This window comes from Gossypium hirsutum, chromosome A09, assembly GCF_007990345.1.
Source record: "Gossypium hirsutum isolate 1008001.06 chromosome A09, Gossypium_hirsutum_v2.1, whole genome shotgun sequence".
In the NCBI taxonomy this organism is placed as follows: domain Eukaryota; kingdom Viridiplantae; phylum Streptophyta; class Magnoliopsida; order Malvales; family Malvaceae; genus Gossypium; species Gossypium hirsutum.
In genome coordinates this window covers 61,669,010-61,682,268 of record NC_053432.1, presented here as the reverse complement: position 1 = coordinate 61,682,268, position 13,259 = coordinate 61,669,010, and the positions used below count along the sequence as shown (strand labels likewise).

General features: G+C 26.6%; 1 non-coding gene across 1 annotated transcript; it reads right to left on the bottom strand.

Annotated features, from left to right (window-relative positions):
• Positions 1-9,461: 9,461 nt before the first annotated feature.
• Positions 9,462-9,542, bottom strand: TRNAS-GCU (transfer RNA serine (anticodon GCU)). The gene has a single exon. It is a non-coding gene; the product is annotated as a tRNA-Ser (tRNA).
• Between the last annotated feature and the right edge of the window lie 3,717 nt (positions 9,543-13,259).

The following is a 13,259-nucleotide window of genomic DNA, read 5'->3' as shown; positions in this document are numbered from 1 at the left end:
TGTACTAAGAAACTCTAAAGTTAGTGGAAAAGCCTCTTAATTAATGGATAAAATTAGCCACTAATGGTTACTTTCTTTATTATTTTGGTCTTAATTCTTTATATATATATATAAATTTGATGATCAACATTTTAATTTTAATCAATTTGCATTTATTTTAGATAGAAAATTTAACTAGACTGTTAAAATTTTAATAGGATTGACGCTGTAACTCACATGTCAATCCATGTATTCTTCATAAAAATTAAAAATATTAAAATATTAAACAAAATTTAAAAATTTTATACTTTTCCCTCAATTTATCCACATTGACAATGAAATATACGTAGATTGTCATGAGAACTACTAGATCACTGCTAATAAAATTTTAACAGTTCAATTAGATTTTACGTAAAAATTTAACTAAAATTTGATGTGTGATAGGCAAAACAATAAAAAAATATTAGGACTAAAATGATAAAAATAGGTAAATTTAGGTGTTAAATTTGTCGTTGTACCAAATTAATATAAAAGAAATAGACTAGTACAACAAATGAGCTTTTTCGACATTGTGCAATAAGATTTTGACTGATGGATATAAAAAGCCCTTAAAAAAATAAAAAAGTCAGTTAAGTCCCTAGACTTAATCCACGCCTAATTGAGCCATTTTTGTTAATCCAAAAATCAATTAAACCCTTCTATTAATGGTTTCCATCTTTGACTTTATTGACCGTTAACATCAACTAACGAGCAAGCCTATCAAATGACAGACACATTACAACTCAAGATTTTATCTGTCATTTTTTAATTGGTTGTTTTTAATTATTTATTTAGGCTAAAAAATATTATGGGTTATTAAATAATTGTTCCTTGAGTTATTTTCAAATAGAAAACATTGATAAAAACAAAATGTGGCACTCTACAATTGGGTCGCATGTCCTAACATGTTAAAATTTAACACCATTAGTCATAAATACCACATTAGAAAATTTAATAAAGTAGATATAAGAGCCAAATATGCTGTTATCCATTTAGTTTTTATTTTTTTTATAATTTTTATAAAATTTTAATTATTTTTTTATAGTTTTAAAAACAACATTAAGAATGAATCTTCCTTCGTACATATCATCTCACCCCATGCAATATAATATGACATGCTTTGTAATAGAATAAATCAACACTAGCAGTACTTATGCTTAACATATATTTGATTCATCATTAGCAATTACCATGCTTTAGCAAGTATTTCAATAGGGTAGTGTCAATATTAACACTAATAGATTATCTATTCACAATAGCAATAGCATGTAATGTACGCTTCACACACACAATATAACCATATCACTTCAGTCATTAAATCACAACTTCTAGAATAATACAATAACAGGGACTAAATTAATGATGAATTCAAGGTAAACAAGGTTTTCGAGATATGTGACAAGAACCAGTAAAGATTAATTAGATCGAATTAAGAATTAGTTTCAATTAGAAATATTACGAAAATTTAGGATCTAAACTTTGAATCGAGATGTACTTACCGAACTTGATGGAAATACGGAGGCTATTAATGAAGAGTTCAAAAATTGGTAGAGAATTGATTTATCGGGGATTGATTTGATATCAAAAGCAAAATAAAATTCAGTATTGGAATGACAAATTTAATGAAAAGTAAAAAGGGAGAAAAGAGAAGAAGAATATAAAGGGAAAAGAGGGAGAATTCAAATTGAATTAGAAAAGAAGTCAAAATCCTAGGGTAATTAGGATAAGAATGACTAAATAGCTAGGTTTTCAAACTTTTAACCACATTTTCGACTAAATTGCTTAACCAAATTTTAATTCATTAATATAATAACTCTGTAAACATCTCTAATTACTATTTATGGACTTGGTTTACGAAAACAGGACCCCAAAACTACATTTTCTGACATCACTAGAAATCGGGACGTTATACACACATTAACCACTTGGCCAAAGCGTCAATTTTGATAATAATTCTATAAACTTTACATATTTTTATAGTTTTTGAGACATTGTATTATTTATTAATTTTCTAATTTTGAGTTTCAAATGTTGGAAAGATGGATTTTTAATTATAAATATGGATTCTGTTAGGTTATATAAATCATAACAATGAAAGACATACACTATAAATAAATTAGTTTATGTGCATTGAAAAATGTGTTGAAAAATGTATGGTCTGAGGTAATCGAATAAGTGTACTAGTCAATTCACAATGATAAATTGGTGAACTTTTAGGATGAAAATTGCTCTAAGGCATTAGTGTAACGTCCTCTAACCCTATACCGTCGCCGGAATAGGGTTACGAGACATTACTAGCTAGTACAATCCAATTCCAGTCATTAATTAAAATAAATATTCACACTCATCCTAGTTTTAAGATGTCGTCCCTTTAATGGGCCCTCGTGGTCCAATATGAACAGTAAATGCAATTTGGAACTAATTTAGAATCACTACGAATTTTTAATAAATTTCAAAATTCATACTATATACCGTTGCCAACAATAATTTACTTATTTCATCAATATTTTTACAACCTAAATGACCCTTATTAAACATCCTAGGTACATGCCATTATCAATACTCAACATACTTCACCTCATTGAATTCGGAATCGGCCTGGGATGCTGATTCAACAGTCTAGCCTTAACTTAACCTGCGCACGGAAACAAACCGTACGCTGAGTATACACTCAGTGGTATTTCTATAATCTGAACACTTAAGCAATTATAAAACTTATTATTTTATATATATATCGAACTATTCAAACTCAATGAGTATTCAAACATTCACTTTCCAACCAATGTTTTGGTTTACTTTAAATTTCAAATCATTTATTAATTTCAATAGCAATTAATCAATCAGTAATGTTTATTAACAATCAGAACAATTATTTATTCAGTAACAGTCAGTTATTCATTCAATAATAACCAGTTATTCAGTATCGATCAATTGATCGATTATCCAGTAACAGTCAATTATTCAGTAAAATCAGGAGGTATTCAGTAACAATTAAGTTATTCAATAACAGTCATTCGTTCAGTGACAATCAGTTATTCAGTAACGATCAATTATTCAGTAATATTTAGTTATTCAGTAACAGTCAATTATCCGGTAACAGTCAATATTCAGTAATAATCAGTTATTTTATACCTTTATTTATCCCTATTAACATGACTCGAACTCAGACGGATACACGGATCCAACCAACACACCAGTACGGCACATAGTGCCTCATCGGTCGAAGCCGGAACAGTAACAGTAACAGTAACAGTACGGTACACAGAGTACCTTATCGGAACAAATCTGAAACAGTAACAGTAACGGAACAGTAACAATATCCGACACACAAAGTGCCGAATCGGTAACAGTAACGGTAACACTAATAGTAGTCGGCACATAAGTGTCTGATCCGTAAGCCGGCAAAACCCGTACTCTTCCATATCCTATGGCATGCCAACTATATCCGACTAGTCCGACTAGTTAATAGGGTATTTAATTCATTTTTCAGTTTTCAATTAATTCATATTTTAATTAATTAACTATATATTTTCAATTCAATATAATTCCATTCACTTTTCACTAATAAATATTTAATTTCACAATAATCACAATTTTCTATCAATTACATCACACTTCCAACTACATATATTTTCCAATATAACAAATATTTATTATTCAATTTCCACATCAATATTCATTTCAATTCAAACATTCATATATATATTCATAAATCAATTCAATATAATCAATATTCAATCCAATTCAAATAATCATCTCAAAACACCTACTACATATATTTATCAAATAATAAATCCAACAATTTAAGTGTTAAGTTCGGACTATAGAAATAAAACCGTAGTTTCTGAGCTAACTCTCGTTGACTTTGTCTTGTCTTCTCTTAGCTGAGATTTCCGGTACCACATTGACTACTAAAGTAATACAATTCATAATCATTAATACATTACTAATTTATATCTTGAGTTACAGAATTCTAAATTAAGATCCACTAATTTCTCCTGAAACTAGACTCACAAATCTTCTTACCATAAAATTTTCAGAATTTTTCGTTTAGTCATTAAGTACAGTTTATTTTTTAAATTCACCTCTATTCTGCTGTCTGACAGTTTCGACCCTTCTTCACTAAAAATTAATTATCTCACAGTACAGAACTCGGATAATATTCCTGTTGATTTCTCCTGAAAATAGACTCATTAGGAATTCTAAACATATAACTTTAAGCCTCTAATTATTTTTCTCCAATTTTTTGTGATTTTCCAAAGTCAAAACAGGGGAACCCTAATTCATTCTGACCTTGTCTCACAAAATTCATTATATCTCATAATTTACAATTCAATTGCTTATTTCTTCTATAAGAAACTAGACTCAATAAGATTTAATTCCATATTTTATTCATCCTCTAATTCAATTTCTAAAATTTTTGGTGATTTTTCAAACTTAGACTACTGTTGCTGTCCAAAATAGTCTTAGTGCAGAATGTTGATTTTCTACTTTTAATTTCAATTTAATCCTAACTAAATTCACTTACTTTTCTATCTTAATTCATACTTTATTTCTACTCATTTTTAACCAAACTTAGACATAATTATCTATTTTTCATCATAAAACCATAATTTCGAAATTCTTTCAATTTAGTCCTTAAAGCATAAAACTTATGAATCACTTTACAATTCAATCCTTATTTCATTTCTAACTTGAATTTCTATCAATTTAGCCCTTAATTCATCATTTTACTCAACATGAACATTATCTAGAAATCTAATAACTTTCAAAATATCAACTTAAGTTCATCAAAATCTTGTTCCAAAGCTTCTAAAACATCAAAATTAAGTAAAAATGGGCTAAATTGACTTACCAATTAAACTTTCAAACCTTGAATTCTCAATTTTCCCTTTTCTCCCTTTCTTTCTTTTCTTTCCTTCCTTGCTCTCTGTTTCGTTTCATTCTGTTTCTTTTCTATCTCTTTTTCTTTTGTTTTACTTTATATATATAATATGTTAACTTAATAAATATCTAATTAATATCAAATATTTATTTTACATTTGTATCCATTTATTATCCACAGTCCACACACTTGTCATAATTTAATATATTTATTACATAAAAATTTTATAATATAATTATTTAATTAATAAATATCTTTTATAAATAATAAATATCTACTAATAATTAAATATACATATTACAAATGTATGTATTCAATTTATTACACATGTATTTTATAATTACCACACATTTGTCACTATTTTAATTTATTTCATAATATAATATAATATTAATTAATAATTATAGCAATAATTTAATATTTAAATAAATATCTATTTATTATCAAATACTTGTATTACAAATGTGTATATTTTTATTTCTACACTTATATCAAATCATTTTCATACACTTGTCTTTCTTTTATTTATTTATCATATAATATCAATTTAATAATAATAAATACATTAATACTTACTTAAATAATAAGTAAATACATACATGTATTACATATGTATGTACATTATTTATCACACATCTATTTTATTTTTATCACACACTTGGCACTCACTTTGGCTTTTTTGCTTATTTAATCCCCTCAATTTTCTTTATTCTATAATTAAACTTTCACACTTCATTCAATTTAATCATTTTATACATTTATCCTTAATTAAGCTAAATTTGCTTCATTAAACTCTAATTAACCACTCGACTAACTTCATAAATATTTTTAATAATTATTTACTAATCCATTTTTCAGAAACGGAGACCCGAAAATACATTTTTCTGATAACCTTAAAATTCGGGTCGTTACAATTAGGGTATATGTAGTGGTATGCTTAGTGAAAATGTGTGTTGGGCGAGCATAATGGGTCCAGATAGGGAATGGATGTGCCAATGATTAGAATCATACCTACCCAGTACCATCATTCACTAAATTATCAATATGCTATCTTTAGAAGTGGAAAGGGTTGATGATGTCCTTATCAGGAACAGTCAAAACATGGAGGTTTCTCTTCTTCTAACATATACAAGGCCATTGCGAATGCTATTCAAGGAGCAGAGGATTCAACATGGGTTGTAGTTTGGAAATGTAAGGCACCTCAATGAGTGTGATAATTTCTATGGCTCATTTTTAATGAACAGTTGTTGACTGGCCGCGTCCCGACATGCGTGCATCAGGGCTATGAATCAACACAATTATCTCTAAATATCTAGCAGTATATTGCAAGTGTGACAAGTTTAGTTGTAATATTCATAGTGTTACAACGAAACATCCTAGTATTCCGAGTATTAAACACAAGAGAGTTCGAAGACAAAACTTAAGGATTTCTTTGATGGTTACTTGGGGAAGATGATGACAGCAATAATAAAGGTGAAAATACTAGTAAAGTTTATTTTAATGCTTTGAAAAAGAAATGAAACTGAGATATATTAACAAATCTGGATAATAATGAAAATACAAAGACAACTTTGAGTACCAAAGTGCAATTAATAAAAGAGCTACAGTAAAAACTAACTAAACTACCAACTAAACCCCCCCAAAAAAAGCTAAGAACTAAACCCTAAAAGATGAAGAATACTAACCACTTAGCTAAAATGATTATAGAAAGTAAATAAAGTTGGCTCATTTTCAGTGTTCAGCTAAAGGGTTTTTTTATCAGCTAATTACAATCTCAAAATTTGGAAAGAAAAAAAAATGCCCCTAGAAGTTGTGTTTTGATTGGAAATGATGTTGGACAAAAGACTACCCCTGCAACAATTTTATCCTTGTCAGGCAGCGGTGTCACGACACCTAGGCCTCGATGCTGCGACACCCTAGACAATACCGTACTCATGGTTGTGAGGGGTCTCAGTGTTCCCCAATCCTACCCCTGGTGTCATGACATCACTTGTGTTAGCCCCAAATTCTTCATTTTAACACCTCCAAGTATATCACGACTTTGGAGGCTCGGTATCACGACATCTTACCCTCGGTCATCGATGTCGTGACCCTCTCGACAATAGGCTCCAAACCGATTTCGCGTTGAAGTTTTGCATATTCAATGTGAAAGGGTTTGGTGTCACGACATCCATATCATCAATATTGCAACACCCACTCTAAAAAATGTTTTCCTCGAGGTTGGGCCATTGTTGTGGTCCTACACCAATTCGAACACCTTATTAAGTTCCCCATGGCACCGTGTTGCCAATTTGGGTCTCATTAGGGACAAAAACTCAACTAAAAACGTTTAAAGTTGTTAATATATCTCAGTTGCTTTTCCTTTTCAAAGCATTAAAATAAACTTAAATTGTTTGAGAATAAGCTCTTCGAATGTATTGGAGAGTTTAATTTGATGTATCAAATTATGAAATATCATTGACCAATTAGGAAAGGTTGCGATAGCATATGACTACCGTGGGATGGTGTCCTCAAGGTAAATTGGAATTGGTATTGTGTCTTCATGTCCTTAAAGACTATGAATTCTCAAAAAGTACTTGGAGATCCTTAGTGACTCACTACCTGCAGATGATGTTTTTCTCAATGCCGTTGTGACAATGGCTGCTATGAAACCTTAATATAATACATATATGAAAAGTATAAAAAAATTGTTTGCCTTTGATCTTTGATCTTTACTACTTTTTTTCTAACGTTCATTTTGGTGGGTGATTTGTTAAATTACTTTTTATTACTATTCTAGGGAGAATATTTACACACATTGGCATTTGAACTGCTAGTACATTTGAATTTATACTTTCTGTTAATATTTGAACTTCGGAATATTTCATTTTTTGTTGTTCAAGGTTGTTAGGGTTGATTTAAACAATCTTATGTTGTTATTGTTTTTCTTTAAATTTTAGTTTCGAAATATAAATTATTGCACACTAAGCTAATAAAAATTGGGGAAAAAACTAATAATAAAAAATACAAAAAAAAAGACATGCAAATTTGCGACGTTTGTTGCAATAAAAGCCAAAAAAAACTTTGAAAATTATATTTGTCATATAGTGGCTTCTAAAAGACGTCGCAAAATATAGAAACACTAGTGGCATTTGTACAAAAATGCTGCTAAAAGCATTACTACAATCTGACACCTCTACGGGTACCATATGTAATGGTGCTAGGTATAAAAACGTCGCAAAAAGTATAAAATTTAGTGGTATTTTTTCATACAAACATCGCTAAATACGTTATATTTTTGCAACATTTGTGTTTAAAGCAAGCAATAATTACTTTTACAAGCTTTTTTTTTGTGACACTTACATTTTTGCAGCTATTTTTTTAATGTTTATCAACTCCACTATAAGATTTTGTTATAGTGTTAATAGATTAAATGACTACCATTTTGATTCGTGATTGAAATTTCAAATTACAAAAAGAACAGAGATTAAAAATGGTTAAATTAGAGAACAAAGAATAAATCACAACTTACATGTAATATAAAACTAATATCATAATTCGATGTAACTATTTGAATTATGAATGGAATTTCAAGTTTTAAAAATTCAAAAATTAAAATCGATCAAAGTAGTAATATATTGTCTTATTTATTATCTTGAAATTCTAAAGAAGTTTGCAAGTGCAATTATAAATATAATAATAAATAACTAAAATCAAATCAATATAAATTATTTAAAAAATGATACCTTTGTGATTAAAGGTTGTATTTGCTACCTAAATAAATCAATATTTATGAAGAATTAAATTATAATATTTTAAAAGGTTAATAAAAATATAAAAATAAATATTTATATTTTTTGTGAATAAATAAACATTTATATTTAAAACAGGAAAAAATTAAATTTCTATATGAAATTATCTTAAAAATTATTTGTGAAAAAGAGTTTTAAACTTTGTGAAAGGATGAAAATTAATATAAAACAAAATTTTAAATCCAAAAAATGGGAACAAATTGAATAATAAAATGAGATATGTGATGTAATATATATTTTAAATAAAATAAAAAATATAAAAATATCCTCATAATAATATAATTTGGTAAAATTCATCATTTTTTAGTTATTTTTTAACTGCGTTTGTATCTACTTGACTTGTGACACCAACTTAATTAGAAGCTTAAATAATAGGGACAAACCTCAAAATTGTATACGAACTTTGATTCAACGTTTAATTATATACACAAAATTTTTATTTTGATTCAGTTATAATAAATAAATGCATCTAATATTTTTTTATTGAATAAATATAAATATTTGTGTACGTAATAAATAAACATAAAAGATATTATATCAATACTTATGTTAATAATTTGGGAAAATAGGAACAAATCAAAATTTGATGTAATATTATGGATGTAGATTCATATTTAGTAATTAAAATATGAAAAAAAATTATTTAAATATTAGAATTTCGCATCAACCCAAGGGTACGTAGCAGTAAATTCTCCGAAAGAGTGGGGACATTTTTGGTTTACTAGCTGAAAAGTAACAAAACGAGGCAGCAATATATAAAATTAAAACGACGCCTGAGAGATTCGAACCTCGCGGGGAAACCCCATGTACTTAGCAGGCACACGCCTTAACCACTCGGCCAAAGCGTCAATTTCTGAAAGTAATGAATACAATATCATTAATATTTTTATTCCAATTTCGAGATTTAACTTAAAACTAATTTTTTTCCCTCCCATTTGGGAACATGGATTTCTATAAAGTTGGCAAAACAAGTCCAAACTCAAAAGTTCATCGTGCGATCAAAGCTTAGAAAAATTCAAGCCTGATAGGGCTCGAGTCTGAGATCGATCTAGCCCAAAAAGCCCAATTTTATAATTGAATAATTATAATAGACATTAATAATTAATATAATTTTATGATATTACTTAAAATATAAATATATGATAATTCTTTATTTTTTTAAATGTATTCATATGCCTTGTGTATTTATATTAAAATTTTATTAAGAGTAAAAGTAATTATTAATAATTTTTTATGTTAAATTATAAAGTGAGATAATTTTTTTAAAACACTAATTTAATATAAAATATTTTTAATGATATAATTATATATTTATAATAAACATATAAAATTATTAATTATTAAAATCTATAAAATTAAACTTTAATGATAATATAATAATATATTATATAACTATTACCAAAACCGATTACCTGACTTGACATTAAACCGTTATACTAAATTAGAATATTACTATTACGTAAAATAAATAATATATAACTATTACTAAAAATATTAATAAATACATAACTATTATTAAAATATAGATCATAATAAAAGATATAGTGTTACTTGATATTGTAATGTTTAGTCATCGATGCATATATATATATAAACTATTAATATATATTATATGATAATATGATATGGCATTAGATACAGTAGGAGGGCTAATTTTTAAATGTATGAAAACTATAGGGACTTAAAGCATATTTCAATTAGTATAATAATAAACAATAATATATAATAAGTAATATATAATGTACTACTATTATAAGTAACTATTATTATAATATAGATTATAATAAAAGAGATAGAATTACATGCTATTATAATATTTAATAATTTATGCGTATATATATAAATTATTAATATATGATATGATATAGCATTATATAATATAGTAGGAGCGTTAACTTTTAAATGTTCGAATAGTATAGGGACTTACAGCATATTTCAATCAGTATAATAATAAACAATAATATATAATAAAAACTACTATTATATATAACTATTATTATATTATATATTATAATAAAATATATAATATTACATAATATTATAATGTTCAATCATATATACATATATATAAACTATTACTATATTATATACTATATGATGTGATATAGCATTATATAATATAGTAGGAGGGTTAACTTTCAAATGTATGAAAAATATAGGGACTTAAAACATAGTTCAACTAATATAATAATAATTAATAAATAATGTACTACTATTATATATAGAACTATTATTATATTATAGAATACAATAAAATATATAGTATTACATTATATGGCATTATATAATATAGTAGAAGTGCTAACTTTCAAATGTATGAAAAGTATAGGGATTTAGAGCATATTTCAACAAGTATAATAATAATTAATATATAATGTACTACTATTATTATATTATAGTTTATAATAAGAATATATACTATTACATGATATTGTAATATGTTTAATCATTGATGCATATATATAAACTATTAATATATTATACACCATGTGATATGCTATAGCATTATATATATAGTAGGATGGATGAGTTTCTAATTTAGGAAAAATATAGGGACTTAGAGCATATTTCAACTAGTATAATATTTCATAATAATTAATATTTTATAAGTATTGATATAATAACTATTATTATATTATAAATTATAATAAAAGATATAGCATCAACATGTGTAATTTAATAAATAAAAAATACATATTTATAATTATAACCAACAATTCATAAAATATTATTAACACCTCTCCCTTAAACCATGCAGATTGTACCTCTACCTACACCAACTAAGACACTTTCGACCTTGTAAAGCAAGCCTCTTTGAGCACTAACTCGATAACTTAAATAATAGTTTAATTATAGATTAATTTATTTAATAATAAAGATATTTAAAACTTTATTAGAAAAATTGTAAATATGAAAATTTAGTGATATTTTACAATATTAGAATTTCGCATCAGCCCAACCCAAGCATAAATATAGAATTAAAGAACATTTAGGCTCAGGCCCAAGGGTACCTCCTCGTAAATTCTCCAAAAGAGCGGGGACATTTTTGGTTTATGATTTCAGGAAAACAAAACGGGGTGGAAATAAAAAAATATAACGACGCCTGAGAGATTCGACCTCTTGCGGGGAAACCCCATGTACTTAGCAGGCACACGCTTTAACAACTCGGCCAAAGCGTCGAATTTAATCTAATATCAATAAAGTATCTACATATTGGTATTATTTAGGACATTGTGTTATTAATTTCCCACTTGGATCAAATGAGTTCCTCTACTATTAAATAGATCAATTTAAATTCTGTACTTTTTTTTGGTTGAAACCAAGGTATTCACCTTCATGGGTACTCTCTAAAGAGGTAACTAACTAACCCTGAAATGTGCTCCATTCCCATGAGCAGGAATCAAACTCTCAGCCACATGGTTAAGGGATGAGATGAGTAACCACCATATCACACCTCACGATTAGTCCTTAACTATTTAAAAAAAATAATATCAAATTGGAATAGATTTAACATTTACTGTTTAAAAAATGTCCTCAAAGTTATCATTTATTGTTCAACAAAGTCAATATTTTTAGAGTTGATTAGTATAGGGACTAAATTGGTCCATTTAATAATAGATGGACTAATTTGATCTAGTTCCTATAATATAAGGACCTCCAAGGTACTTTAGCCCATCATTTCTTCATTAGCCATTTAATGGCTGATGACCAAAAAAGATAAAATCAAGTAGTTAGGTGACCATTTATAACTTTTTATAATTAGGTGACCAAAAAATAAACTTACAAGTAGTTAGGTGATTATCATTATAGTTTACCCTATTTTTTATGTCGTGTCCAATAAGGATTTAAAAATTGGAAATTGGATTCATTTGGATATATAAATTTTATAAATAATTTAGTTGAATTTCAATATAATATATATTTGAAATTTATTAAAAAATGTGAATTTTTTAAATTCTAATGAGTTTACAAATTTGACAAACTCATTTTTGAATAGGCATTATACAAATATCAAAATTTTAAAAATGATAATGAATGTTATATTTGTAGGCATATTGTGATTTAATTCGTATTGTTTTTAAAAGGTTTGTATGAAAAATAGGTGCTTAAATTTTGCAACTTTTATAGTTTAGGTAAAAGTGTTTTTTTTTTTGTCAAAGTAGGCATCTAAAGTTTTATTTTGTTACTACTTTAGGTATAAACTCTTAACTCTAGTAAAAAAGAAAAACTTAGGACCGGATATAACATTTTAAATATTTTTAATTGGATTTGACATTTTAAATATTTAATTAAAATTTACATGTGCCATAATTTAATTGGTTCAAAGGTTTTTTTAAATTGAAGTTAACGTGTGATACCTTAAGTGGTCATGAAATAAAACTAGGTACATACTTTGATAAATAAATAAAAAAACTCTAGATATCTATTTTACATATAAACCTTTTTAAAATTAAAATAAGGTCTAATTATGAAATTTCATTGTTTCACTTTTATGAAAATTGAAAAGTTAGTGGCCCAACTTTAATTTATTAAAATTTGATTATTGTATTTTATAAAAATTAAGA